Source organism: Equus asinus, chromosome 24 (genome assembly GCF_041296235.1).
Source record: "Equus asinus isolate D_3611 breed Donkey chromosome 24, EquAss-T2T_v2, whole genome shotgun sequence".
In the NCBI taxonomy this organism is placed as follows: Eukaryota; Metazoa; Chordata; class Mammalia; order Perissodactyla; family Equidae; genus Equus; species Equus asinus.
Window position 1 is genome coordinate 48487909 of NC_091813.1, and position 27795 is coordinate 48515703.

At 41.3% G+C, this 27795-nt stretch overlaps 2 long non-coding RNA genes across 4 annotated transcripts; both read left to right on the forward strand.

The window, feature by feature from the left end:
- Positions 1–7695: 7695 nt before the first annotated feature.
- LOC106847080 (uncharacterized) lies at positions 7696–12110 on the forward strand. 3 transcript variants are annotated; one of them, XR_011497715.1, is made up of 3 exons: positions 7696–7903; positions 8954–9177; positions 11594–12109. It is a non-coding gene; the product is annotated as an uncharacterized lncRNA (long non-coding RNA). The 3 variants fall into 3 exon arrangements; XR_011497716.1 differs by lacking the exon at positions 7696–7903 and adding an exon at positions 8292–8818 and having other exon boundaries at positions 11594–12110; XR_011497714.1 differs by lacking the exon at positions 7696–7903 and adding an exon at positions 8437–8669 and having other exon boundaries at positions 11594–12104.
- A 17-nt stretch (positions 12111–12127) lies between these two features.
- Positions 12128–19088, forward strand: LOC139041788 (uncharacterized). The gene is made up of 3 exons (XR_011497717.1): positions 12128–14226; positions 15160–15210; positions 17094–19088. It is a non-coding gene; the product is annotated as an uncharacterized lncRNA (long non-coding RNA).
- The last annotated feature ends 8707 nt before the right edge of the window (positions 19089–27795 follow it).

The following is a 27795-nucleotide window of genomic DNA, read 5'->3' on the forward strand; positions in this document are numbered from 1 at the left end:
ATACATTCCTGGTCCCTACTGGAAGCAGTGACACATCCTCTTGGTTTCAGATTCTTATTCGCAACCTTTTAAAAGGGAACCATCATGGAGGGTGAAATTTGGACTCATAAAACTCTGCATTAATTATAGACTGACTCTGCACTATTAAAACAAAGCCCTTTGACGAGCGGCCATCAGATACCTTTCAGAGGGGGGAGTCTCGGCTGTTCTTACAGAGCCCGGGAAAGGGCCCTGATCCTCTCTCGGGCTACAGCTTTTGTTTCCAGTCCTTCTTTTTCAATGGTTGTCATGGAATCGACTGATTAACATATGAAAAGCCCTAGACAACAGTTTTCCCTGTACCCCTACCTCCCCCACAACCAAAAGTCTGTTGCTAAAGCCCAAGTCCTTAATATTCATGTAAAGGAGGGTGGGGTGTGAGAACAGAAATAAAATTGTGCTAAAGAAACAAAGACGTTTTCAACTTGCATCGTCTGGGGCAAAAAATGGTTGATTTTTACTCTTAGAATTTTCCCAGTTTCTGTCTTTTTTTACTAGATCTTCTCCCAGATGATGGTAATGGTGGTCCTCCTATCCTGTTACAACCGATTTATTCACTAGCCTTGGTTTTAATTGCCTCATGAGTCAGAGGATAGACATGCATGCTTCTCAACGCACTACGTCAACAAGCTTTTGCTTAATTTAGGGTTAATTTAAACGACCAATTCTCATGTTCTCTTAAAATTAATTTTTTAATTTCTTTAAAATTTTCACTTGAGTCCAGAACAGACAGAAAATTTTATCTTATGTTTTAAAAGAATCTTATTGGTTATCTGAACTGCAGCTCGTGAAAAAGGATAGGATTATGTTTGCTTTTTGGAGTTGTCTTAGCCCATATCAGTAAGCCACCTCTTGTGTATGTAGTCAAAGTGATACATTGTTTTTCCATGTAAAGCTGAATCTTGCCAACTCCCCTTCCTTCCCCCCCTCGCCATACACTTACGTAACTGATTTGGAAAGACTCTGAGAATGCTAACAGGGGGGAGACTTCTTAAAACAAAAACAACAAAAATCTCATGAAGCACACTATATTCTGTATACCACAATCATATAGACTAAGCCCCAAACACTACCTGCAAAATATTCTTGCACAGCATATAGATTTACCACTTTCTGGTTTCCAGTCAATTTCTCAACCTAGTTCTCATCGTGACTTTTAGTAAAGTCTTAGGATCAAGAAGAAGATGGTGATGATAGTTAACAAACCATTTAAGAGCTGTGTGCCACATGCTAAAAGCTTTGTAGGACTGACTTATTTTATACACATAACAATTGTGGCAACAAAAGTTGACCACTTCTTCAATTTGAGGACTTATTACACTCAATTGGGAAAGGTCTTTTAGGGAAAGAAATTCCGGTAAAATATACTCTATCCAAAGTTGACCAAGTTGGTTTGGATAATCCACCTAAATACCCCACAGATAGTGTTAAACAGGATTCCTTGGTTGTCAGTGACAAACAACCAGTTCAAATGAATAAGTAAGAAAACAAAAGAGGATGATAGTTATTGACTCTTGTAACTAGAAAATGCAAGAGAAGCACTGACTTTAAGCATGACAAATCTGGGGCATCAATAAACATCCAATATTTGTCTGTCTCTCCTCCCTCCCTCCTTCTCCTCATCTCTTGGCCCTACTTTCCTTCAAAGGGCTGCCTTATGCTCTATCACTCCCGAAGAACAGAGCAAGAAAATGGCTGAAGGAAGTTCCAGATTCACATCCACTCTGTTCAGTAAGCCCAGTAGAAAGAAGTCAGTCACTCTTTTCTTCTGGTTCCCACGTAACAGAACCAGAGAAAGAATCTGACTGGCCTTGCTTGACTCAAATGTCCAAGCTTTAACTGTATCTCTATAGCCAGAGGAATATTTGGCCTGTCTTATATGCCTTCTCCTATGGCTTGACATACAATAACTATTATACAACAGGAGAGATGACAAAGCTTCTTAGGAATGGATCAAATCGATAGCTAACTATAATCCATGCAGGGTTTTACTCCTCCATGTTTGAAATGAAATATGACTCAAGTTAAATTAGGCTTTTTAATAACCTGCTTCCTTAATTATCTAAACTAATGAAGGTAGTATAGGTGTGTTTATTACCATGAAGGTGAACAATATTAAAATCTCTTTCAGTAAAAATTTATCTAGCACCTAAGCAATGTGAAGTCCCAGACACATTGGATGGACCAGTGATGGGGAGACATAGTGGAGCCTCACTTTTATTGAGATGAAGCACTTCAAAAATAAAAATCAATCAATCAAGATATATTTACCTAGTTTCTACCATGTGACCCACACTGTGCTTTGTGTGCTGGGAGAAAAAATAATGAGAGGCATCCAGGCTATAATAATTACTCAACACACAGCCTGGAGGGTAAACTTAGAAATAAAATCGGTTTCTGTCCACCAGAACAATCTATAAGAAAGTGATAAGGCAGTGAATTAGCCTGTGTCTAAATAAAGGAAGCCTTGAGCTAGGATACTTCCTCCCCAGGATGCCTTCTGATATTCCTGGATTCTGTGATACCCTGTAAACCCTCCCAGTAGCAGAGGTGAGAGGCAGGATTTGGCTTAACTGGGATTGACATAAGGAATCTGTAAAACGCCATGCTGGTCTCCCGCCTGCTTATTATCATTCCACACAAGATTTGAGGCAGATGTTCAAGTGCCCAGTGATTTTTAAAACTATCAGGACTTCTTGGCAGCCTCCATGTTCTTGTGGTTTTCACCTATTGAGCATCTGGGAGCAAGATGCTGTGTAAAGGAGCTCATTCCTGCTTTACGGCATCTCATCACTCTCTCAGTCACCCCACAATCAGAAATGAATGGAAATTGTGGATATGAAAATCTAAAACTTCTCCTCATGTGTGAGCCCGTAATCCATTCTCTCACACACCAAAAGGCCTGTGCAGACAGGAAGAGCCACCATTCTTCAGAATATCCTTACTTGGAGAGTTGTCAAGGCCATAAGGAGTTTCTCTAATTTGGATTCACTGCAGCCACTTGTCCATCTGGTTTTTTGCTCTCACTATTGAAACATTTGGGAGAGTTACCCATGGATAATCAGATATCACTATATACTAATTACTTTTTGTGTGTGTATGTGAGGAAGATTGTCACTGAGCTAACATCTGTGCCAAGCTCCCTCTATTTTGTATTTGGGACACCACCACAGCGTGGCTTGATGAGCAGTGTGTAGGTCTGTGCCCAGGATCCAAACCATGAACTCTGGGCTGCCAAAGTGGAACATGCAAACTTAACCTCTATGCCACTGGGCCAGCCCCTACACTAATTACTTTTAAAATCAGAGCACTGGTTCTGAAAGTATTACTAAAAATAGCTCATTCAACCACCAAAAGATATTCCTATACTCAGTGAATTATATTTCACTAAAGATATTCATTACAAATTCACATTTCTCTTAACAAAGTAAAAAGCATTATTAAACATCCGTCTCTAATTTCCTATCCCCAACACGGAGTCTCTCCTTTCCAATCAAATATTCCCTCTTTCCTCTTTCATTTTCAAAAGTCAGTTTGAGCACACCTCTGTGAGGACGCTTCCCTTATTAAATCTGTCCTCCTACCTTGATCAATCTATCACTTTAACCTCTATAGAGATTTATAAGAATCTGTAGAAAGTCAATCAATCCACAATAATTATTGAGTATCTATAACATGCTTATCGCTGAAAAAGCATGTGAGGAAATAGAGAAAAAGTGTAAGAAGATTTTCTCCCCCGAGAAGCTTACAGTATGGCTGAAGAGATAATATTTTAAAACAAAACAATATACGGCTAACTTGCTAAACTGTGCTATTCAGGTACAAGTAGAAGCATTCTATCCTTTCAAGGACCGTTGTAGATGACCTACTACGTGCCAAGCACTGTTAGATTCTGGGGGCATTAAGAAGACCAAAACACAAAAGTGGTCTTCGTAGGCCTCACCATCCAACAGGGGAAATAGGCATGTGTACAGATCATTATAATCCACGTAGCGAGCGCAAATGCAGAATCTGTATATGGGGCTCTGGCAGCACGGAGGAAAGGTACTCAACTCGGGCAAGAGCAGGCTTTCTTAACCTGGATCTGGATAACTTCTTGTTAGTTGTGAGAGGCTGTCCTGTGCATTGTAGACTGACTAGCAGCATCCCTTTCTCTGCTCTTTAGATGCTAGCAGCACCACCTCCTGCCCCCCTACCCCAGTTGTGATGATCAAAAGTGTCTCCAGACTTAACAAATGTACCCTGGGGGACAAAGTCACCCCCAGATGAGAACCATTGTACTAGAAGGATCCAGAAATGTATTAAAGAGTAAGTAGGAGTTTACCTGATCACAAGCGCAATGGGACCAGGAGGGGTGAGAAATAGCGGAGGTGAGGAAAAGGAATCGTGTGTACAAAAGCAGTTGGTGCTACATTGCCAGAGTGCAAGGAAAAGAGCCAGGTTCTCTCTTTCAAATCCTTTGGGAGTGATGAGACACATACATAGATAAACCAGCAAATAAATAATACCCATACCTATTTGCAGAAGAGCAGAGGCAAATGCACCAGGTCCAGAGGACACTGGGATCTGCCAGCCTTTGTGGAGTTTCCAAGGTGGAATGGGGAAGCCAGGCTGCAACCAGGGAGCATTCTCTGCGAGCAGGCCTGGAAGATTGCAGAAAGGGATCTTAGAGGAAATGGACCTAAATCTCCAAGCCTCCAGTAGTTTATTGTGATTTATTTTCTCATTCTAAATAAATATTCACTTTTGTACCTAATTTTGTATTCTTCATCATAAAGGGAACTCCACCAAATTGTATAAAATTCCATTCCCCAGAATCTCAGTCCACCCCGCTGAGGAGAGAGACTTGGAATGAATTACTCTGCCACAAAGATAGGCCTTGACCTGAGCTTTGAATGAAAGGCTCCCCTGCTGAGCAGAGAAAGAAATTGTATTCCAAGTGGGGAAGTTTTGTCTCTGGGACGGCTTAAAGGCGGGCTTTCCCAGAAACAGAGGTAGGCTGGATGGCCAGGAACGATCCTGTTCTGTCTTGTGATTCTGTGATTTTAAAGTATCAGATATTCACACTTTTATGGGTCACACTGTGGCTACGACCTTAAAATTGTGGATCCCACATTTGCAAGACTTGAGTGTGACCGATGGTTAACGATAAGCATAACTCTGAGTATATGTCAGAATTCATGCATAACCTTTGGAATTAAAAAGCTGATCACTAGCCTCAGAAATAAATGTCATTCAAGTAGAGGCTGTGAACTTTCTTTTCCCTCCTTGTGTTTATGTAGATTTAAACTAGGTGATCCATTTTGTAGGTAGTGTTTTTTATGAGACCAGCTTCCTTCAAGTTTTCTGGCTTAGGTCAATGTTACAGATTAAACAACTCAGTTTGTGCCAACCAGAAGTGCTATGAAAAGCTGCCTGGTATAGCTGACAGAACTCAAGATTTGGGAAAGACATGGGTTTGAGTCCCAGATCTCCCACCTTCTTTTTTTATTTGTTTTGTTTTTGGTGAGGAAGATTGGCCCTGAGATGACATCTATTACCAGTCTTCCTCAGTTTGCTTGAGGAAGATTGGCCCTGAACTAACATCCATGCAAATCTTCCTCTATTTTTTTATAGGCAGGATGCCACCACAGCATCGCTTGATGAGCCATGTGTATGTCCAGGCCCAGGATCCGAACCCACAAACCTCGGGCCACTGAAGCAGAAAGTGCAAACTTAACCACCTTCTACCTCCACCTTCTTGAAAGTCACCTGATAAATGTACACAATAAAACCTATTCTAAGGGATTTCTGGGAAGAGTAACTAGATTAATCTGTCAGAGCATGGTAAGGAGATGGAGTGTGCTTGGAGTGATTGTTGTAGTGGTTGTTAGATAGTAAATATTTTGAATTTGATCCCGCGTGGAGCACAACGGAGATGCCAGTTAAGAGTTCTGCCTCCAACTGGCAGAACCTATGCAGAGCAAACTTACTCACTGCTCCAAGCACAGAGCTGATTGTTAGCTACAGAACGGGGGCGCTGTTATTCAGGATACGAAAATCTCCTGGGCCATGATGGTTTTGAATTCTTTGGGGGAGGTACAAGGGCTGATGCCCTGGGGTATGAGAAAAAAAATCATTAGACTGGACCCAATGGTTCTCAATAGAATCACATAGGGAGCTTTTTAAAAGTACTTGTGCCTGGACCCCACCCTAAACCATTAAATCAGAATCTGTATGCATGGGGTCACGAGGAGTCTTCCCCAAGTGACGTCACTCTGCATCCAGAATTAAGAACCGCTACAGCTAGACATGGATACTCATTTAGCATATGAAGCAGAGTATCCTGCCCTGTTGTACCACTGTCTGCAGACACTGTAGCAAGTGTCTACTTTCTTTTTTTTCTTTCTTTCTTTTAAGGAATGCATTTTTTTTGGTGAGGAAGATTGGCCCTGAGTTAACATCTGTTGCCAGTCTTCCTCTTTTTTCCCTCCCCAAAGCCCCAGTACATAGTTGTACATCCTAGTTGTAAGTCATTCTAGTTCTTCGATGTGGAATGCTGCCACAACATGGCTTGATGAGTGGTGTGTAGGTCTGCTCCCAGGATCTGAACTAGGGAACCCCAGGCCATCAAAGCCAAGTGTATGAACTTAACACTGGGCCACAGGGCTGGCCCCAAGTGTCTGCTTTCTAAGTGAAACGTCCTATTTAAAGGACCTACTTTTACAAACTATCCATAAATCTAAGCAGGAGGGTCCATTGTTCTATACTCTGCTACTTATAAGGCCCAGCCTGGTGTTCTTTCAATAGTGCCTCTCTTTATGGGAAGAAGAGTCCATGGGGCCAAAGGGATATCCCCCCACCACATCCTTAACCATACTTTGGCTTCTCCAGACCCTGGAATTCTCTTTCCAACCAACCAGAGTTTCCCATCAGCCAGGATCTGTGGGAGCCCTCTTTCCTGGGTCTGTCCACTTGAGTGCAAACTGGGCACATTTCTCGGCCAAGGAGTGGCCCAGGTTGGGGAGGGGGCTGTCGGTGGGAGTGTCAATGGAACTTGGACACATGGGGGAGAGTGTCCTGCATGGGTTTGAAAGACACACACAGTGCAGGATGCAGCCAGGGTATAAAGAGGAGGAGGTGGACCTGGGACCAAGGGCTGTGGGCTGGGTAGTAAGAAGCCAGCTCTTCCTGGCCATTGTGATCCAGAACGGAACTCCAAGAAGTCAGAGAACTCTAAATTTGAATCCAGCCTCTAGCTTATCAATAAAGTATGTTTGTCATGGAAGGAGGATAGGGCACATTTTATGTTTTATTTAAGAGTTTTCAAGCTTGAATCACAACTTTTAAGTACTTAAGCATATGGCATATGGGCCTCCATTTGTACTCTTACACTAGGCCCCACAAATGTTAGAGGCGAGCCCAAAGGACTCATCTCTGCCCTGCTTCCCTCCAGGATGTTTTCTTATTTGAAATCAGCAGCCATGGAAGCTTTCCAAGGCAGTTTAAATGCAATGAGAATGTGGTCCATCAAAAATGCTGTCTGGTTTTATTGCGCAGGAAGGTTGTTAACTCTGGCAGCCTCACCAGAGTCGTCTAGGTTCTCATTGTCCCTTCAGCCTCCCCAGCCAAACCCTAATGGGGTACTGTGCCTATCAGATTTGAGGGAGGGGCCGAGAGAATTGCAATCAAGGAAATCAGCAAGTGCTGAGCTAAAAGACAGAGGCCTCCGCTCCTCTGACTTCGTTTTCAATTCACTTCATTTTAGGTTTTTTGGGGTTTTTTTTGGTTTGGTTTTTGGCAGCGGGAAAGAAAAGGAATGATCTCTGCTTTTCCTCTTGTGAAGCCTGGAGCACAAGAACTACGCTGGTCCCTTAGGAGCACTGTAAGGAGGATCGCAGAGAACAGGGACTGTTAACAGCCTACATATGAAAATGGATAAGAAATGGTCCTTCCCCCCCATTTGTTAATCTGGCAGGATTTTCTAGGGCTTTAGAAGGGAAATGTGGCTATGCTTTAAGAGAAGCTACAATAGGGAAGTGGTGGGAGTTGGGCAGAGAAGGCCAAGGGCAGAATTCAATTCACACTTTATAAATCTGGCACCAGTCTATGTGAACTGCTTTGTGAGTTGGCCTACATCAGGCAAGGAAGAAGCTTCGAGCACACCAAGAGTTATTCTCAGGCAGTCAGTTCTCCCAGTGAATTAACCAGGAATCCACAGGAGCCGGAAACTCCGGAATCCAGGCAAATGCTGTGGAGACCACTGAAGCGGTCTCTGCAGCTGCCAAAGCACCCAAGGGGGTGGCTTGGCGGGCCCTGAGAGGAAATGAAAGTCCCTGAGCCCTAGTCTCTGTGGAACATGGCATAGGCCCTAGGACAGCCCGGGGGCCCCTCCAAGGCTAAGGTGACCCCACGATGTTGCTGATACTTCCGTGAGAACAGGCAGGCAGGAAGGAGGCTGGTGTGGGAAGCAGCCTTCACACAGATGTGGACGTAAAAGAGCCTGTTTACTCAGTGATCAGTATCCTGAAATGCAAGGCTCAGGTTTCACCTGCTTAGGGAAGAAGGGCTCGTTTCCCCTTGCGCAGCCTCTGCTGTGGCACTGAGCATGTGCTGGGCTCATTGGCTTCCCAGATGCCTCTCTCAGGAAGGTGAGATTCCAGATTCAGTTTAGGTGGTGTCCCCTGGTGCCATGGGATGCTGGGATTGGGGACTCATCTGTACTTCTGCATTTGTGCAATGAGTGGGCGCTGCGGAAGAGGCAGCCCTCAGCCATCACCTCGGGGTCTGTGTTTACTGTGTATGTATCACTACGGAAAGATCAGCAACACCATCTTCCTCCCGATGCCACCACAGCGGCAAGGGCGGGATGGACCAGCTTAGAGCTCCTTGGGGAGCAGGGAGGGAATTAACCAACGCTCTCTTTTCACCACAGACAGGCCCACCCATGGCCATAGCATCCATACTGTGCACACCGTGGAAAGAGTACTCTCTTTGTGCCTTGAAGCTTGGAATCACTGGATTATTGAACTATTCTACCATTTCCCCAAAGACGGCTGAAGCAGGAAGCGTTCCTGTAGTGGAAAGGACACAAATTGTGAGCACAAAGAGCCTCCATTTGAATACTGGTTCTTCCACTTACTAACTGTGTGACCTTGGGTAAGTTATTTAAGCCTTCTGTGCCTCAGTTTCCTAATATATAAAATAGAGGTTATAAGATCTAGATCATAAAACTATCAGGCTAATTAAATTAAACTCCTGATAGACACTCAATATAAGTAAACTTCTATTAACAGAAAATGTGCTTTTTAGAGTCTCTGGTCCCTCCCTCCCTGTTACAAAGCCTTGGAGCTCCATAGGAGCGTCTGGGGCCCATTCTACTCTCTGTTACTGCGATGCTGCCTTCTGTTCACCAAACGAGTACCTCTAGATGCTCCCATTGCGAATATCATCGTCTGGATAAAACTTTCAGGGAAGGTGATTTCAGAAAACAATCTGAGGGGCTCCTTCTCTCCTTTTCCTTCCCCACCCTACCCTCCATGCCAGTCACAGAATGTGGTAAGATGCTGAGTTGGGGAATTAGTGTCTGGAGAAAGGATGGGGGATGCAGTGATGGGCAAAGGCAGTCAAAGGCCTTGACCTTGAAAAGACATCATAGGTCATCCTAGGGAGCCCCCTCATTTCACTCTGAAGTTGAAGAGCTGGATGGTGCAGAGGGGAGCTCTGAGACCCGTGCTCTTCCCTGAAGGGAGACAGGAAAGGGGCACTTTCCACATCCAAATCTCAAGGGTAAACCCTGCACCCTACTTTCCAGTGCACGTGTGGACTATCCTCTCTGTGTGTCTCACCTGAGGATGAGTATTGTCCTCTCTCCATCCCCTTGTCAAATTCTTTTCTGCATATTGGATACTATGTCTCTGCCACCACGTAATGCCTGTTATTATCATTAGGCCAAGTTATCACTGATACGTGCACTGGTGGTTTTTAAAAGTCTTAATGCTACAGTAACTGATGTTATATCTTGGCACTATTCTTCTGCCTGATCTCATCCAGAACTTCTCAGACACCTAGGACAAGATGCGTGAGTAGTATAAATTGCATTCAGTGCTGAACGTGTGTACTGAGTGTGTAATGGCAGGTCCATGCAGAGGGAGGTGGGGAAGCGTATGTGTGGAGGAGCTTAGAGAGATAGAATAAACTACTTAGAACCAGAAATGGATGGCTTCGAATTGTACAAGCATCGCAGAGCTCTTTCACAGCAATAGGGAATTTTTTTTATCAATTCTTTGTCTCATCTATCTTAGGGATCTGCAGAAATTCCAGGAGGTGGACTAGTGGCATCCTTCACTTTCCCTTTCCAGGGCTGGCTTCCCACTTTGCAAACAAGGAACTTTGGTTTGTTATTGGCAGAGATGTATGTCAATGGCCCTACGCTTAACAGAGTAAAGTTTACAAAGCACGCTGTCAGAGGAGCTGAGATGGGAGGGGAAGAGAAGGATGGACAGGGCTGTATGGCCCTTCTGCCTGGACCCAGGGAAAAGGGTTACCATTCTAGATGCTGGGGACATGCTGCTTTTCTAAAGCCTTGGTTGGCAAGCACAAACACCATCTAACTCCTTAATCCAGTTTCTAAAAGTGACTAGAGCATCCATCATCATTATTTAAAACAAACAGAAACCAAAACCAACAAACAAGTACTAATCCTTTACTTCTGTGGGCATTGTGCTCTGCAAGGGGTAGAATAAGCCTGTCTAGCAATGATTCGCAGGGACAGGAAGGGAACTGCACAGCCGTCCCAGCGATGCCTGGGACGAGGGCTGGGGTAGGAGTCTGAGGCCAAGCTCCCACACTCATTCACCGCAGTCACCCTGCCCTGGGCCTGGCCTGGGAAGTCCCCTACAGGGCCCTTGGGCAAGTCCTATGTAACATTATCATTTACAACACGTTCGTATGGCCACTGAGTCACCTGAAAGGTGAGGCCAGTCAGCTTGGCAACTAATTGTCCCTAATCTATAAAGGCCACCAAAATGTCACAGGAATCAATGTGCATTGATCTCATTCCCTTTTCCAGTGCTCTTGAGAGGAAGAAAGAAAACGTTCCTTACTAGGACAAGCCTATTGCAGTTGCGTGTCTCTGAGAAATGGCATGATGGTCATCAACCGAAAATTATGATCACAGATAGCTGAATCCTGCCGATGAAAAGTGTTCAGCACAATGTTCTTTATAGGAATGCGTTATTTTATCTAAATTTTAAACACTTTACTGTGCCATCAACAAATTGAGGCTTTGAAAAAGTGCAGAAGAAAGCAGCCATGAAAAAGAACCACAGAAGAACAGGAAAAGCTTTGCCAATTTTTCTCAGTAGAATGTTCTTATTGGCGCTGAAAGGGAACCAGTAAGAACCTAGTTTGTAAATAATATTTAATAAAAGACAATTCATTTCTCTGCATTCCCACTGAGTATTGGGCTAATATTTTTTAAATATCAGGTTGAAAGAATATTAAATCATGCGTTGTCCCAAGTCGCCATTATGACCTGGTGGTATTCTTTAAAAAAAAAAAAATTCTTTTCTAGAATAAATAACTAAAGACGTACGGAAGTTGTTCACGGACCAGATACAGCAGAACCACTGTCCTCGAGACGGCCAAATGGGTGTCTCCCCTGGGAAGAACCTGCTGAAGAAAAACGGTAGACTGAAGAGCTGAATATGGCCCAGTTTTCCTGGTGGTCTTAATTACTGAACCAGTTTGATTACATGGTTAATCAAATCAACTGCACATTACTTTAAATGGCTGGGGGGGGGCGGGGGAAGCACATTGATCCTTTTTTGTAAGTGGTAGTTTATGTCAAACAAACGTGGTCTGTCGTAAGTATCTTCAGGGGATGAAATTTAATATTGTTCTTTGATAAAATTTTCCAATGATTAAATGCCTTAAAATCCAAACATTATTTTGCATGTCTAACCTAAACTTTCTTGGTGTAAACCTATTTTCTCTTTGTCCAAAATCACTTTCAAAATGTGGTTGTTGCCAGTGGCCTTAGTAGCATAGTAGTGAGCATAGCTGCATTCCAAAACATGGGTGGTCCTCCTTGCAGCTTCATTGCCCACTCTGAAAAAATTACCCATCTCGTAAGAATAAAATTCCAACTCCTTAATGTAGGTTAAAAGGCCCGTCTGTGATCTATCTACTCACTCCCCTCTTCACCTCTCTGATCTCATCTCTTCTCACTCTATGTTTATTCTGTTTTAGGCACACTGGCCTCATAGCTGTAAAAACACTAGACACAACCTACCCCAGGTCCTTTGCACTTGCTACTTATTCTACCTAGAACCAATGTTCCCAGATATCTACCTAGCACATTCCCTCACATCATTTAGGTTTCTGCTAAATGTCTCCTGACCATGGAGGCCTTCCCTGATACCTCTACATAGAAAAGCTATTCTATAGTTTGCTAGTCCATAAATTTCTCCATTAGTCTATAAATTCTCCAGTTTTTTTTCCTTCTTAACATGCTTTCCCTTAAATATTTATGTATCGATTGTCTGTCTCTGCCATAGATTATAAGGTTTGTGAGATCAGGGCCTTTGTTTTTGTTCACTGGAATATCCCCTATACCAATTATAGTTCTTTTATAAGTATAATTGATCATCTCCATGTGACAGACATTGAGACACGTACCAAAATCAGAGGAGTACCAGAAAGATGTGGAAGCAGCCTTTTCCAGGGTGGGGAAGGGAGCGTGTCAAGGGGCTATGAACTTGGGGAGCGTTTCTTTCTCCTGTTCTCCAGCAAAGATAGCAGCACAAACTTTTTTCTTCCAGAGCTCCTTCAATTTTTTAAACTATGCAATTGTCTTATTTTGATTGCTTTTGCAAGTCTTAATGATCTTCTCTTTATGTTTAGACTAATTTTTCTCGGTCATAAAATATTTCTAACATTGAATTTTCTCTTAAATGAAAAGGTTAATTTTATGGTTGCAAAAAGGTATGACATGTTTTGTCAAGTAATTGGTTTTGATTCTTGCATTTAACCTGAAGTCATAGGTTTCAGCAATATTAATATTGGACAAACTCAAGCAATTTTATTTGTTTATTTTTTGGCGAGGAAGATGGCTGCTGAGCTAACATCTGTGCCAGTCTTCCTCTTTTTTGTTATGTGGGACACCACCACAGCATGGCTTGATGAGTGGTGTGTAGGTCCACACCTGGGATCCAAACCCACAAACCCTGGGCCACCAAAGCGGAGTGTGTGAACTTAACCACTACGCCACGAGGCCAGACCCAACTCAAGCAACTTTAGAGGCTCAAATTGGGCTAGGCTCAGGGAAAATACCAGGAGTTGAGGTATTTATCTGATGCTCACCTGTGCATTTGGGCAGAATGCCCACTACGAATGTAAGCTCCATGCAGACGGCAGCATGCAGGCTCATTCGTCACAGCAAGAGCCGCCCAGTACCTCGCCGAGTGCCAGGTAGTGATGACTCTGTTAGTGAACAATTTGTTCTGCGTCAGCTCTAGTGTCTTCAGTCAGTGCTTTTGCTTCATCCCGATGTTCTTGGATATTTTACTTTGTTTTAGTAATGTATTGTTTCTTCACCTCCTACTCCCATAAAAAGATGCTATCTTTCTAGATAGAAGTTGAAATGCTATCTTCTCAAGAAGTGCTTTAACTGTGAGCACCCCACATCTTACTTCTCAGTACTTCAGCTTCTCTTCCCAGCAAAATCAACGCCTCCTGCAGACTTTGAAACACATAATGAAGCTAACTCATTTTGTTTATCCATACAAAGAGTTTAGGCTTCATTTGAGACTTTGGCCAAGATTTAGGACAGTTCCTATGTTGTCAAACATGTTTAGCCAAACCAAAGGGGAATTTCATTACACTGCAGCCTACACAACAAGGAGAGAGAGACAAGTGGCAGCAAGTTATGGGAAATAGAAGAAAGACCTTTCTCTTACCTCTGGGGATTGTCAATGGCTGATATGGAAGACTACACTGGAACAAAGGTTGCATTGCTGGCTTGTGTAGTTTATGCTCTACTTGTACTACATTATTATTGACTAGTTCTATTGTCTTGGCGGACAATAGAGGGTTTTATTTCAACATTATGTACAGAATGCTTGTATGGTCTCTTTCTTCCCTCATCCAGATGCAGGAAGATATTTGGTATCGGATTTCCTGAAGGAGCCATGTCAAAATGAGGAGGTATAAACATTTCCTTTTTCCCTCCTCCCCCCATGTCAGCTTTCAAAGTCCAGTAATTCTGTTGTTTGTGATAGAAGAGTAAGTCATAGCAGATTAGAGTGCAGCCTTCTTGGGCAACTCTGCACAAACAAAAATGAGCTGCAAAACAGGATCCTGAAAGGATGATTTCCATTTCAAACACCTGAAGAGTAGGTCTTTAAGTAATTTAGGGGAAAAAAATGGTTTAAGCATAAATACTCAGAAAATTCTGCTTTTAGGTAAATCTCATTTTTCTTCCCTCTCCCTGTTCCTACTTCATCAAATACATAGGCAAAATCAGAAGTTTTATATGCCCAAATAGATACACAAATATACAATGCATAACCAGTGTACATTCACAGTAATTGTTTCAATTAAATCATTGCTTACTAGAGTCATCTGTTGGGATGCGTATTCAGTGATGTCAAACTTTGTATTCAACTGACCTTTATGTTCCATCTGATTCCTTGATTTTCTCTTCTCATTGATAAGTCAGGGATTATCCTTAAATAGATAGTCCCATGCAGGCAGCAAGTAGATTGGGACACAGTCAACATAAAGTCAAGAATTAAGAAGTCTTTTTTTTTTTAATTTAAACAAGAAGACAAAAATTATTCCAAATAATTCACTACAACAATCCAATGTCATTGTCCTAAATTTCCTAAATTATCCATAGCAGCTTCAGTAATTAAGGACAGTTCCTTGTTAGATGACAAACCCCAGTCCCCCACATAGGTTCAGCCTTAATTATCCCCCATTAGCCTGTTTCATCAAAAGTTTGACCTGGTCCGATTATTTCACTGTTAAGTAACTGTCACCTGAAGCTATGTTGACCTGTCTCTTGCCAAAGAAAATTGGTGCAATGGGAGTATTGCATTTGTGCCAACTCGTATATTTAAACTTTCTATGTTCCAGTTTCCTCATCTTGAAAATGAAAATGCTTCATCAGTCTCAGAGGGATGAGAGGTGAGCAGATAATGTCCATAAGACCCCCTGTACTTGCAGAGTGGAGGGAGTGGAGGGTTAGAAAAGGAAGCACATTGGACTTAAGATGATGATGATCATTATCTATTGTTTGATGTATATCTTTTAAGTCACTGACTGAGTCCATTTCATAATTAAATCATGGGCACAATTTCTGCAAAATAAGCTGCTACATTTTTGACAGCCTTAGCAGAAGCTGAATTGATTTTATTGCCTCACTAATCAACACGAGCTCAATTCTCTGGGGAAAGAAAAGAAACACTCCCACATTACATAGCTTCTCTCCCTTTTAGTCATACTGCCACCACCTCCGTTCCAAGTCTTATCACACCACACCTTGAGTGTTGCAGTAACTTCCCAACTGACCTTCTTCCCTCCTCTGATTCATCCTGCAGATTGTCCTTACCATTTGCTTAGAGCAAAGCCAAGTCGCCAAGCTCCTACTTAATAGCTGTGACCATCTCTTCACTGCCTACGGAATTGAGATCAAACCATGTAACCTAAAAATCTGTCTCCCAACTCTTCCTCCAGTCTTAAGTCTTACTACTCCTCAAGGCTGAACTCCAAATGCAACTTATTTTGGACTATTTTCTAATCATAGAGTGTCTTTCTAGCCTCCATGTTCTTAGCTTAGCTCTGCCTTCCAATCTTTATCAACAGGAAGTCCGCCCTTCAGCTCCAAACATTATCCCCACTACAGCCAGAATCCCTTCCATTTCAGATTTCTGGAGCACACAGTCTGCATCATAGCTATGGCAGGTCATCACTGCTTGGAATAGCATATGCATGGGCACAGGTCTAGCCTACACCACACCAGGCTGCAACCCAACAGAAGCAGAGGTCACATCTTGCAGGGCACAGTGCCTCGTGCAATGCCTTATTGGAAGAGGAAGATGGAATTAATTGAATATTCACTGAGTGAATAAATGAATAAAATCAACGAAAAAAATAGAACTATAGGGAAAAAAGCAGAGGCAGGACTATGATTTTTTAAAAAGTGGAAATACATCATTTTCCATCAGTAAGGTAATTAACATACAATATGAAAAAAATGCTATAAGCCATTTCTTATGAAAATTCCAAGTGGAAGATGGTAACTTTGTACCAGGACTGAATGCTCACATGTAGCCTACCTTCATTAGGACTAAATACTCTCTACTTAACACCATGCTTTTGCAGGTCAAGGCAGCTGAATCTTTACCATTGATGGACACTCAGGTATTTCAGAAATAGGCTGATTATTTACATCATTAAATGCCTTGTAGTTAAAGTATCAACAAATCCATGGTTAATTCACAAAGATGATTCAGTCCACAAGATAGTGCATGTCTGGATAACGAATTCCATTAAAGCTGTACAGAAATTCAGAGCTGGACGTCTGAAAGCATTTCCAAAGATAATGTTTACTCTAGTCCTTAAATAGCCTGGCAAGGAAAAACGTAAAAGGGAGACACTATCACAATCATTAAAACAATTGAGAATGAGCTAATGAAATACCCTTACCCTATATTTTAAAAATTTTCAATGGGAAATAACCCAACAGAATTTATTGATATTATAAGGCTTTCTTCCTCACACAATAAAAAGTAATTACTATACAATTACATTGCCAATTGTGTGCCAATTTAATTAAGGAAGCAACTTAAATATGCCTTGCATACATTATTCTTTTATAGCAAAAGGCATAGCATTACACAGGTCTCAAATATTTCCTGTCTTCCAAGTGTGAAATGATAGACACACTCTGGATGTCTTATATGTGCTTTCCCATAAATGTCACTTTCAGGAACATATAACATAGCTTCACAGCCCAAGGAATAAAAAGAATTTGAAATCAAAAGGCTGTTTTCTCCCTTGTGTTTCAGATCATTTACACTGTGGAGTCCTGTTGATCACCTGGTGTCTGTTGGCTTCACTGACTTTGACGACATATGTATAATAGTAGATGAAGAGGTTGTCTGAGTGGTGTGATTTTAAGGGTGGATGCCAGAAATTCTACCAAGGAAGCTTTCACTTTGTCTTTCAAGTCTTTGCTCCTTTCAAAATTGGAACTAACCCTCCAAAAAGCAAACTTTTAAAACTCTCACCAATCATTTGTATATTGGTGCTAATGGAGGATCTGAGAGCTTAAGGCCTGGGAAAGAGGACAGGAGGGATTAGCAAGAGCAATAGGGATGGGGGAAGACAAATTTAGAGGAAAGCATGTAACCAAGGAAAGTTGGGTAGAGAAGATTATCCTATCTGAACCTTGCCTACTTCCCAGTTTTGGCTATGGTCCCTCCTGGATACACTCTTGTGATCAATTAAATCTATCATGAACCATACATGTGAAAGTGGTGGAACTTCTGCCAAGAGATAGCGACATCAGGTTCTTAAAGATAACCCTCTTACTGATAAAAGCAGTCATATACAGCAAATTGAACAGCAGAAACACATTGAAGGAAGATGTTTCAAGCACTTAAAATATTATTGTGAGAAAGACCACGTAATTTATCACTCAAATGAGGACACAAAAGGGGTCACCATTTATAATTCTTTCAGGATGACGGGAAGTCAGGCAGGCTAGAAAGGATGGTTTTCCTACTTATAATTCCATTTTTGGCCATGAAAAATGATTGCTATCTTTCTGGTGTATTGGATAATTAATTTTCATCTTTAATTATTCTTAAGATTTGAATGATTGATTCATAGCTACTACTGTTTACAAATGGTATACATTTTCTAATTCCTGATCAAGGTTATAGCAATGTATTAGATGCTTAGTTAGCCTAATGAATCGTTCCCTGGAAGCTGACCTTGGCGTGAAGAGTGGCAGGCACACAGGGCTGCAAACAGAGTTCGATGCTTCTCCAGCAGGAAGTCAATTCTTTCACGCAGCATAGAGGTTACTCCTGGAAGACTGAGACAGGAAGGATCTGGAAAGGAAGCTGAGCCTTTGTAAGAGGAAAGGAAAGCTTTGTAGGCATTGAAGGAAAATGCTGAATAAGAAAGAATGAAAAAGAGTTCTTAAAAATCTCTGTAACAAAGCGAGGGAACGGCTAATTTATTTTACAAAGATAAGCTAGAGTTTTACCTCCATGTTTCCATAAATTGCATTGGACTGATTCCCCTGATCTCAAGCTATGGCTACTCTTCTCCTTCCTCTACTTGCAAAGTAAAAACTGTGGGATTCAATCAACCACAAGTAGAGGCTCTGATGGCCCGAGGATAGGCTCTGTCGCTGGACTAGACTCTGCATCGCATGGAGTAGTTCTTTGGCCTGTTTTGACTTTGTTTTCTCTGCGTAGGGCATAGAGAGGATCACTCAGGAAGTGTGAAGGTGACCCTCCCCAGTGAATTGAACACCAACAAAAGTGGTGCTGAGAATGATGCATGGATTTCAGTAGAAAGACATACAAATGCTTTCATTCTGTGCTATGGTTTGTGTCAAAAAAGCAGAAGTTGCATTTAATGTGATCACATGCACATATCAGGCCCTGATTTTCCTAAATTGCACTTACTAAGTGGAATTCCTCTACTAAAGCACAGACCCATTTTTCCCCCAAGGGACATACTATTTTAGTTCTCCAATGAAACTCGACTCTGCACAGTTCAAGGTTGAGCCAAGGCTGTAATAAATCTACCTTTAAACACTTCCATTTATTTATCAGGAGATTTTAAATTATTTGATTCTATATACTCTATTTTAATAGAACAGAATGCCTAGAGCCATTGAAGGTAATCCATTAGCCTTTTCACCTACTTATTCTCTGTTTATCCACTCGCTTTGGTTAGAAACAAATATTTATTACAATGCTATTGACTGAGTAAAACAGACAATGAATAGTTTTGCTGATAGTTTAGAACATGGAAAAAGCTAACAGCAACTTTTTCACATTTCTTTTCTCCCACTCTTCCACCGCTGTCAAAGAATGTCAGCTTTAGTCGAGTCTTCTAAATGTGTTTTTTAAAACCTCTAAGTAAACTTCATTTTGAAATCTTTAAAATGCCAGCCGTGAGCATCTCTTTGAGCACAGCCTTTAGTGGAGCAGCTCAGTTGTCATGGTGAAATGGGTCAGTGCTGTTTGCCAGGCAGCCCATGAAACTGCGAGCAGGCCGCTGGTGTGGTGCTAGCAACGCAGGCCAAGCGGTCCCCAATCTATAGCTGAATCTAGGTCATTCAAAGGGCTTCTTTGATGCTGCAGCTGTCCATGTGGGACTTCCATCTCCAACAGGATTCACAAAACTCTCGCGCACACTAGGCGTCCTCTGTAGCTATAAACATTGCCATTTTGCTAGATTCCCTCTTTCCACTGGCCACGTGTTATTCTTTGGGTTAATTGAGGGTTCCTAGCCATGTGAGCTAGAAAATATTCTGTGTGTGTGTGTGTGTGTGTACACGAAAGACACAGAGAAACAGATCTTGCTCTGGAGCCTGCATACTGAAATTGCCCCCATTCAAATGCATATTTCTGCAGAGTGAGCTAAATATTAATATCACATTCCTCCGTTAATGTAAACACCAGCAGCAAGATTTGGCGGCTCATAAAAAGAGGAAGAACGTGGGCTTTTCTCCATACACAGCACGCGCGTTTTTTTTTTTCCCGAGTACCATTTAAGTTAAGACCATGTCTACAGTGTGTCTGAAATGGCAGGAATTCGGTAAGGTTGGAGGGGAGCTAAGAGAGCAGAGGGCTTGAGCATCTCGGTGCACTTGGCTGTTTAACAGAGCTCCGGTGCTCAGAAAACGCTAAATTGTCCTTCCATGTTGGAGCTGTACATTATACATTTGGGCCCATTTATTTGACATTACTTTTTAAATATTCATTACCTTTTTCTGTCCTCTTTAAAAGCAGTGATCTGCATTTTGAATGTAGACAAGTAGTCTTCCTCAGCGTTTTATTTTTATGATTCATTTTTTGGATAGTTCGTTTTCCCATTTTTGATACATTTTTTAACTGAAGAGCAAACATTTTTAAATTATTTGTCCAAATATGAGTTAGGATTTCCAAATTTTCAGGCTAACTGCCAAATTCACAAACACACACACACATACACTCCTAGTATGTCACATGCTGCTACCTCATTTGCACTCTATAAAAATCTTGAAACAAAGGGTCTTTTCTCAATGTAACTAAAGACAAAAAAATTAAAAGCCTTCCTATTTCTTGAGGTAGCAAGAGTTCTATTTATCCATCTCTTTCTTCAAAGAAAAGTATTTAAGTAAACAAATAAACAGAAGGAGACATAAAGCCCCATTGCAAGGCCCTGGAAAAGAGAAGAGGAAGGCGATGCTTGATGGAATGGGGGCCATGTGGAGAGATTAACCTTGAAAAGGAAGCAGAGAGGAAGAAAGCAAGAATGGGTACCATTATGCACTGAATTGTGTTCTCCCCTCAAATGTGTATGTTGAAGCCCTAACCCGCGGTACCTCAGAATGTGACTGTTTTTGGAGATATGCCCTTTAAAGAGGGAACTAAGGGGCTGGCCTGGTGGCGCAGCGGTTAAGTGCGCACGTTCCGCTGCCTGGAGGCTCGGGGTCCGCCGGTTCGGATCCTGGGTGCGGACATGGCACCGCTTGGCAAAAGCCATGCTGTGGTAGGCATCCCATGTATAAAGTAGAGGAAGATGGGCATGGATGTTAGCTCAGGGCCGGTCTTCCTCAGCAAAAAGAGGAGGACTGGCAGTAGTTAGCTCAGGGCTGATCGTCCTCCAAAAAAAAAGAGGCAACTAAGGTTAAATGAGGTCATATGGGTGGGCCCTCATCCAAGAAGACTTGTGTCCTTATAAGAAGAGGGAGACCAGGTCTGTGTGCACAGAGGAAAGGCCATACGAGGACACGGTGGGAAGACAGCCATCGGCAAACCAAGGAGAGGGGCCTTAGGAGCAACTAACCATGCTGACACCTTGATCTTGAGCTTCCAGCCCCCAGAACTGTGAGACAATAAACCTCTGGTGTTTAAGCCACCTCTGTTGGTATTTCGTTATGGTAGCACTAGCAAACGGAATACAGTTACAAACACAAACACACTTGGAAGGTGATGTACAGAAATTTGAGCAAATGTTGGCCTTAGCTACGCATTTAGGAGCGTTAGTCATGAAAACAGCTACCATTTCAATCAGTGTTTGTTACGTGTCAGCGTGCTAAGAGCTTTCATGCATTGTCTCACTGAATCTTTCCTGTAATGCTAGGAGACGAACACCATTATTGCCCCTATTTCATAATAGGGAAATGTGTGTGTGCATGCAGATGCGTGTGCAGGTGGGAGGGCAGGTGACTAAATTGACCAGAACCACAAAAGTGGTCATTGGTGGTCAGTCAGATGTAGGTAGTTTCCCTCTAGACCTCATGCTTAACTACCACACAACAGGCACATCTCCAACCACATGGCCTCTCTGAGGTCCTTCCAGAAAAGAACATATCTTCCCATTCCCATCACTCTGTGTCAGGAGATACAGCCTCCCTGAGTCCTCCTTGAATTTTATTTACCAATTCAAAGCCCAGGTGAGATTCCAGCTACCCACAGAAGCCCACTCATGCTCTCAGCTTCCTCTGTATCCTGGAGTATAGTATTCAATAGCACTGCCTGCCTAGTGCTGGGAATTATCATGAATTAGCTGCCTGGGGATATCTTCTGTGTCCATCTCTAGAGAAAAAGCTTCTTGAGGGAAGGGACTATGTCATGGACCTCCTCCCCAGCATCTATTACTGATCTAGCATATAAAGATATTTAAGAAACATTATTTACCTACAGCTTCCAAAAACAAATTTCAGTATTGACACTGTAAATAAACTCAAAATCTATAAAAACACCTCAATCATAGTTTAGGATGTGTGATTTCAGCTGTGTCAAGAGTCTGGCCTGCCTTGCCCCTTTGAGACTCTATATGGGTGTGGTGACCAAAGATGGTTATACAAGGAAAGGTGAGGGGCAAATCCAGTGGCCCCAGGCTGAGTTCTGAACCATCTTGTATCTCCTACTCAAGAATCCCTGTGTTCACCTAGCACACTCATTTTCAACACTCACCAGTTTCTCAATTAGACAATTTGTTCTGTAGAAGATGCAAAGTTTTAAAGCCAGACAATGAATGACTGAGGAACCTTAAGCAATTTAATCTTTCTAAACCTCAGTTTCTTATTTGCAAAAGGATGATAATAATTCTTACCTCAGCATCCCTGCCAGAGCCTCATGGGATTGCGGTAAGGATGAAAAGAAGCAATACGTAAGACGCCTGTCACACAAAAAATATCCAATGGATGTAAAAGCCGCCTTCTCTCGCTTCTTCCTGTGCCAATTTTTAAAAAAAGTCAACCAATATCACTAGTAATTAAATTTCTCTGCGTAGCCATTCAAACAGGTCTCGAATCATATTGGTATTTAACATTTGATTAAAGATTTGCTGTTCACAAAGGGCTTTTATGAGCATTAACATTTGATCCTTAGTAAAAGTTCCACAGAGGAATCAAAGCGAGAATTATTACCGTCTCAATTTTAGAGGAGAAAATAAAAACCACTTTAAGTCCCTTATAGAACAAGTTACTCAAACAAACTTGCTCACTAGAAAGTCACAAAGCTCCATCTGAAACCCAGAAAACCAGAATCTTTCTGGGAAAGCACAACGATCCCCAGACTGGGCTCTGGGTTAAGTGACTGGTCTGAAAAACACAACACGGGACATTTAGAACATGTTCTCTGGACGATCACGACACAGGGCTCTGCTTCTTTTTCCTCCAATCGTCCTCAAGTTATGCTCCCTTCTAGGGACGTTCTCAGTATAAAGGAGAAAATTATCCCCATCCCATTTCCAGTAGCCTAAGAACATTGTGACATCTATGCAATTCTCTTCCACCTAAGAGGAATGGCGAAGAGGCTGGGAAGGACCGTGTGCATTGCATAGCCTGAGGCAAATTATTTCACCTGCTGGGGGCTCAGTCAGCTGTAAAATAGCAGCAATTCAATTGTATTTCTGTGAGAAATAATTCATGAAAATGCTAGTGATATGGTTTGTTAAGTTTGCAAATGTATTAATCTAAAAATAATAAAGCAAGAAAGGACCTTCTGAAAAGTAAAGAGAGGGACAAAAAAATTGAAAAATAGTGGCCAGCCTGTTGGCATGGTAGCCAAGTTCAAACATTCTGATTTGGCGGCCAGGGGTTCACCGGTTCAGATGCCAAGCACAGACCTGCACATCATGTAGGACCATCAAGCCATGCTGTGGTGGCGTCCCACATACAAAATAGAGGAAGATTGGCACAGATGTTAGCTCAGTGACAATCTTACTCACAAAATAAATTTAAAAATAAATTTTAAAATACAATTGCAAAAGAATACCACGTACAATGAGACAAAAAGACATAAAATACTTAGGAATAAATTTAACAAAAGCTGTCCAAGATCTTTACACAGAAAATGATAACACCTTGCTAGAGAAATTTTTAAAAATTTGAATAATGGAAATGTATAACATGTTTATGGATTGGAAAACTCAGTATTGTTCTCCATTCTTACCAAATTAATCTATAGATTTGATGCATTCTCAATCAACATGCCAGTGGGTGTTTTTTTTTTTTTTAAAGAAATTGACAAGCTGATTCTAAAATGTGTACAGAAATGCAAAAGATCTAAGGGAAAAAAATAATTTTGAAAAAAGACAAACAGAATTGAAGAACTTACACTACTTTCTTAAGACTTAGTATGAAGCTACAGTAGCCAAGATGGTGGAATAGAATAGAGAGTTCAGAAATAGACCCAAACGCACATGAGGACCTTGTAGTAGGCAAAGATTTCTTAGCTAGGACAGAAATAGCACTAAAAATCAAATAAAACTGATTAAATTGGACTTTATCAAAATTAAATCCTTCTGTTCTCTTCAAAATAAAATATCAAGAAAATTAAAAGGCAGACTGGGAGAAAATATTTGCAATACATATAACTGATAAAGAAGTATATCCAGAATATATAAAACACTTTGTCAATTCAATAAGATAAACAACTTAATTTATTAAAAAGGGCAGAAGACTTGAGTGGACTCTTCACAAACATATATGAATATTCAATAAGCACATGAAAAGATGCTCAACATTAGACATTTGGGAAATGCAAATTAAAACCACAATGCGCTATCAATTCATGCCCACCAGAATGGCTAAAATTAAAAAGATTGGCAATATGAAATACTGCCAAAGATAAGGAGCAACTGGAATTCTCATACATTGCTGGTGAGAGTGTAAAATGGTGCAACTACTTTAAAAAGCAGTTTAGAAGTTTCTTACAAAGTTAAAAATAGACTTACCATAAACTAAGCAATTTCACTCGTAGGAACTTACTCAAAAGAAATGAAAACAAATGTGCACACAAAAGACTTCTACACAATTGTTCATTGTTCATAGCTCTTTATTCATAATAGTCAAAACCTACAATCAACCCAATGTCCATCAATAAGTGAATAGATAGACCGATTTTGGTGTAGTCATACAAATGAATACCCTACTCAATAATAAAAAGAATGAACTATTAATACCTACCACCAAAGGGATGAATCACAAAAACATGCTGAAGGAGAGGACACAACATGAAGTAGTACACAGGGTTATAATTCTATCATATGAAATTATAGAGCTGGCAAAATTAAGCTATAATAGTAGAAATCAGATTAGTGGTTTCCTAAAGTGGAGGAGGGGGGAATCGATCATAATTGGCACCAGGGAACTTTCTAGAGAGGTGGAGATATTTTATATCTTGATGCGGGGCGGGGAGTGGTTCTGCAGTGTCATGGACCAGTATATTTTAAATATGTAACTTTAATGCCTGTAAATTGTACTTTTAAAAAGCTGATATTTTAAAAGCTGAGCTTGGTCAAACTTCCTTAAACATTTTTTTCTCTCACTTCATAAAAATGAGTATCCTTCTCTTCTAGAAGAGAGATTAGTTTACACTGAGGGCTACTGACTTTCCTGAGCTCCCCTCTCAGATGTTCCAAACGCTGTTCTCCTCAGACCCAAGTTCCAATATTCTTAAAATGGTGAGTGGTGAAAGAGGGTTATATTTCTAAAACTACTCAAAAGATTAGACAATAAGTAGACCTACAAACAAAAGAAGTTCCAAAGGCTGTTTAAAAATGTTTTATTATGGAAAATCACAAACATACGTAAGAAGAGAGTACAGAATAATGAATCTTTATGTTCCTGTCACCTGGCTTCAACAGTCATCCTTACATGGCCAATCCTGTTTATCTGATTGCCTACACTCCACTTCCCCAGCCTCCTGATGAATTATTTTAAAGCAAATCCTGAGTGTCATGTCATTTCATCTATAAAGACAAGAAGCTCTAGAATTGTCATTCATTTGCTCTGTGTCCTCTGCCTGAAATGCTTACCCCTTTGCCCTGCTGACTCCTTCTCACTTGTCAGACGAGATCTTTTCAGAAATACCTTCCCCGACCTCCCTATTGAAATAGCTCACCTCTACCTCAGCCTCGCTATTTTTTGTCCTGATAATTTTTCACAATTTGTAAAAGTCACTGAGTTTTGTCTGTCTTCTCATCTATACCCAAAGTGCCACTGGGACAGCAGTAGCACAATGCCTGGAAGGTAGGTCCTCATTGTTAGTGAATCATCTGACCAGACAATCGGCTACAACTTTTCAAAGGTCAATAATCAGCATTTCTTCTATAAGTGTTGATGCTGTGGATGACCACCAAAAATGAGTTGGCGTTGCTTTTTCATAATTTCCTGAAGCCATAAATTTCCTAAGGCACAACGTAGGCATCAAGTAGAGCAGATAGGTGTTTCCTCTTTTGTGTGTTTTTATAAGAACCACGGAATGTTTAAGTGGAAGTAGCTTGAGAAATAATCTATATTCATAGATTTGTTGGCTTTTAGAATGAAAAGAATCCTTAGATAACATTTTGTTCAACGGGGTTCTACCTCTTTCAGTTAACACATGAGAACACATAAGCAGCCCATACTTAATGTTGTAGAAGCTGTGCTTTACAAATGGCCATAATCGGAGAGCTTTGTCTAGAAATATAATCCATTAACTTGAATGAGAATCTAATCTCATGAAATATTAGAAAAATGATTCAATTTTATATTATCTATACATAGTATACTCAGTTTAGCCATTTATTCAACAAATATTTATTGCACACCCATTATGTACCAGAAATTCTTCTGGGTAGTTGAGGATATATCAGTTGGGGGTATAGTAACATTAGAATGGGAGCAGAGATGGAGTAAGATACACCTTTAAATACAGAAGTACCCAACATGCCTAATATTCATCTTTGAGTTTCAGGTGATCCAAACTTAGTCATTCAACCTAGTCTGATTCATACAGAAAAGCATCTTCTGTTTCACTTTCTCCAAGAAGTTATGTTAACTATTCTGTCCATTTTCCTCATCATTCATTTGCTCTTGTCAGAGGTCTAGTCCCAAGATGTGGTTGGGGAAATATGTGCCACTGATATGTTCTCTGGCACTGAGTGTGGAGTTGGGGGCAACCTCAGAGGCACAGGGTCAGGAGCAAGAGAGGTGGGGCTGGGCAGCAAACTGTCTTCCCTATAGTCTCAGGTTGATGTCACTGCTCCGAAATCTGTCTCTCCAACGTTCTCTCATACCACCACCACAAGCAAGGGAGCTTTCCTATTCTCTGATAGAATTCTTCTCATTCCCTGAATATTTACTTGGCTTTCCTGGGAATTCTAGCTAGATTGCTGCTTTGTCTGGAGACCATGAGGTATCCACTTGGGATGACAACGATGTAACAGCAGGAAAGCCAGTCTAACAAGTGTGGAGTTTTGAAACAATGGGATACTGCAACTGCAGTATTTTTTCCTCTCCTAGAAAAGAAGGTAACATGTACATATTACATTTTTAGAATTATAAAATAATGCAGATTTCTTATTTTAACAGCTCAGATCTCAGTTGCCAAGTAACAAAACCCACAAGTTCTCGTATTTTCCATGCGCTTTCAAAGTTTATGTTGCTGGCATACTTCAGGGCAAGGAGGAACTTGTTGCTAAATATACTGAATGTTCTTCCTACCAGAAATTTGGGGATTTCTCAGAACAACCTGGGGGGTTGAAGGGGTGATTGAAAAGTCACTGCTGGCTTTTCCTTTCTGAGCTGTTGATTCTCTTACTAATGAAAGACAAAGACTAATTGTTCTCCCCATGATGAATGTCGCTTTGAGAAGCCAGAGGCACTTCTGAAAAGATGGAGCATTAACCCTGGTGAGTTCAGAAAAGGGCATGTTGGAGAACAAGACTAAGATTCTATCTTCTTTCAGGGGCTTTTCTAACAATCCTAAACCTGCAAAACTCTAGTCAGGACACAGAACTAGATGCCCAGCCTTGTGTCTTGTCTTTCGGTTCCACGCTCCTGCTGAAAACTAATATCTCCCTTCTCTAAATTCATTAGACCTTATGTTCTATTTAAGCTCCTGGTACTCATCATATGCAGTGCCTGCTATGGGTGCTATCGTGCATGTGTTACACCCCTAACTAGATCACAAGCTTCCAGGGAACAGGTGTAGCTCATACTTCTTGTATATCCTCTACTGCTCTAGGGTAAACGCTCTCTGTGTA